Source organism: Acanthisitta chloris, unplaced genomic scaffold, assembly GCF_000695815.1.
Source record: "Acanthisitta chloris isolate BGI_N310 unplaced genomic scaffold, ASM69581v1 scaffold17875, whole genome shotgun sequence".
NCBI classification, from domain to species: domain Eukaryota; kingdom Metazoa; phylum Chordata; class Aves; order Passeriformes; family Acanthisittidae; genus Acanthisitta; species Acanthisitta chloris.
In genome coordinates, this window is record NW_008674504.1 from 35,515 (window position 1) to 38,821 (window position 3,307).

The window sequence follows — 3,307 nt, forward strand, 5'->3', positions numbered from 1 at the left end:
ATTTAAAGTGGATTTTGCAGTGCAAAGAAGAGCCTTTAGTCATTTGTAAATCCTAGAAAGGAACTCGGAGAATGCTTTGTTCTCTTCTCCCTGATCCAAAAGGTAAACTTCACCTATTCTTAGAGCTGAAGGGTCTACCATTTCCAGTGAGGAGCTAACGACATAAAAGAGCCTCCAATATGAATGGTAAGGAGGACGTCACTACGGACAAGCCTGTGCAACAGCTGCAATAATTAGAAGACCCCCTGGGGATAAGAAGATTAAAGTGCAGGACTGTCATTGTTTCAGTTAGACAGAGAGAAGGACAAATTCCATTGTCCCAGTCTTTGCACTTTAAAACATTTGTAAAGGATTTTCCCCCCTTTGTCTATTTCCTCTCTGAAAGAAAGGGAAAGAAAGCAGTTGTCCTAGGAACAAATAAAGCAACTGGAAAACAGACTACAGCAGTATAATGTTGTCACTGAACATCTGGCAAACAAAGTCAGTGTAATTACAGGAAGGAGTAGCAGCAAGGAATACTCTCAGGAAAGTATTTTCTAACATCCCAAACTCATTTTTGTCAGAGCAAGAAAGAATTTTTTTAATCGTTTATTTCATGTCTTAGACCAGAAAATGAGAACATAAAGTATTTAACTTTTAACAAACAAGGGCTGCCACAGGTAAGAGACTTGTTTTGCGGTTCAATGTATTTGAGTTGCAACTCTGCTTTACTACTTGCCAGGGTGTCGTGCAGCAAAACATCGTGGAACTGCAGGGGAAGTTACTTTATTAGCTCCTGGTATAGCTAATAAATTATAGTTCACTTTCACTAGTGAGCTCACGCTGCTGCCACATGCAGTGCTGAACGTGGCAACATAAAGCCTAAATTTCAGAAGGTGCCTCACAGCAAAGAGTATCGAAAGAGAAAAGATTATGATTACAGTGATTGCTATTTTGTTAATTTTTGTCTCCAACCTTAGACACCGTGGTGCAGACCCCTGAAATAACCCCCAGCCCACTGCCAAAGCTACCACACAGTTTGGTGATCCTCCTTGCCTTTAATGCAGAAAAAAATTTACATTACAAACACACACCAAAATAGAGGTTACAGGACTAAGCACTGTATGAAAGGAAGTAATAGGGCAGCATTTTCAGCTTCCTGCATGAATAATTCATTTGTGTCCCTCATTCGAGGTTTTGTACCCATCTTCTGACCCCTGTCTTAGGCTTTGGCAACCTGAGAAGAACAGGCTTGCCTTGTATCAGCCGGAGCTGCCTTGCCAAGTGCCTCAGGGAACTCACCGTGGCGAGAGAAAGCGTGTTCCAACCTCTCTGCTCTGCCAGCCCCAGCAACTCCTGCTCTCCAGGGACAGAGATTTCTGGCACTGACTCACACCTTGCTCCTCCATTCAAAATATTCTTCTCCATCATCACAGAGCAACACAGTCATGTGCAGGTGTCTGGGAGATCCTCTGACCAGGTTGGTCCAGATACAGAAAGGGATCAATGCTGAGCTTTACTTGTACTTTTCTCAGGTCATGAGGACTTCTTTCCTACTCTCTCGCCACAAGTTCCACCCTGCCTGAGGCAGAACCCCCTGAGCCTGTTCATGGACTACCATGTTCCAGACCCTACGCAAAGGACTCAGAGCCTTGATCAGAACATTTCTGTTCCTACTCCGGACAAGCCTTCCATGTAGATCCTGGATCTTTCTCACCCAAAAATCAATTTCCCTCTCCCATCCTTTGATGGTCGCTACCCATTGTGCTCTTCCCTTGACGGGAAGATTCCTTCGGATCCATTATGCAGGAGAATAAAACGCAAGCTTAGAAACACAGCAGCCCATGATAATTTAGTTGGCAAGGAAGTATGGAAGTTCAGCATCAAGAGGTGGTGAGGTTTCAAGACAGGTAAGTCTAAAAGATTAAATAAAAGCACCTCTTCAAATGCCTGCTTAAGAGATAATGAAAGAGAGTTCTGGCAGTCCAGAGAACAGATCAATTAGGTTGTCAACACACAATCTCTCAGGGCTAAGAGCACCATTGAGCGGCAGTTGTTTCCCACATGGAAACAACTGACATTTATTATCATTACAATGCTTGCAAGAAAGACGAGTTTGAATAAAAATGAAAATGTGAATTACCATCTACCTTGCTTCCCTAATTGCTGGGGTTTTTTTCACTAACAAAATCAGTATTTTCAGCCTAGGATTTTCTTTACTGGCTTAAAAGAGGAAAAAAAGACAAATTGGGGAAAAGGAAAAATGTCTCAGATTTGCAGCAGAATCAAACAAAAACTACCAAAATGAGGCCCATGAAAACAGTGGACTCCCAAAAGATCAGTAAGAAAAGAATAAAGAGCTATCACTTTTGGGAACAAGATATTCACTGACAAGCTATGACAAGAAAACTGGAAGGATCTCAGTTGCTACTTTGATCCCTTTAAATCCAATCATCACTGAGGATAACAAAAAACAGCTCAAATGAGTGCTTTGTTCAGACTTTTAATTTTTGACTACACTGTCATACATGTTATTTTTTGTTACCTAATATCATAGAACCATACAAAACCAGAATGTCATTAAATACTCAATTATGTTCCAGAATGGAGATTACTGTCTCATTTCATTTCTCGATCAGCTTTTTACAATGGAGCTCAAAAATATTTGAGACAAGTGGACTTCATTTTAACTAGAGAGAGGGAATAAATGTGGACATAGAGAGGTACAGCAATACCTTTTATGAAATCCTTTCTGGGATTCAATTGACCAAAGCTGACTTCGCCTAAATGTTAGAAGTTGAGTCTAAAATAGTCATCTATAAATCTCTATAATCAGTCACCAGGGATGTGGACTGTCAGAGAGTTTATCTCACTGAAGAATATTCAAAAAGCGTGAAGCCAAGAACTCAAGTCATTGAGAACAGCCCACTGGAAAAGGAATTCAGGGTGATAGTTGAAAACAAACTCCCCATGAGCTGCAGTGTTAGCTCACAGCCCAGAAACCAACTCAGTCCTGGGCTACAGCCAAAGGAGTGTAGGCGGCAGGTGAGGGAGGGGATTCTCCCACTCTACTCTGCTCTGGTGAGGCCACACCTGGAGTGCTGCACACAGCTCTGGTGTCCCCAACATCAGAAGGACATGGAACTGTTGGCACAAGGCCAGAGGAGGCCACAAAGCTGATCAGAGGGTTGGAGCAGCTTCCCTAGGAGAGAGTTGGGGCTGTTCAGCCTGGAGAAGAGAAGGTTGTGTGGAGACCTCAGAGCAACCTGCAGAAGCTGAAGGGGCTCTAGGGAAGCTGCAGAGGGATCTGTGTTGGGAAGCTGCAGAG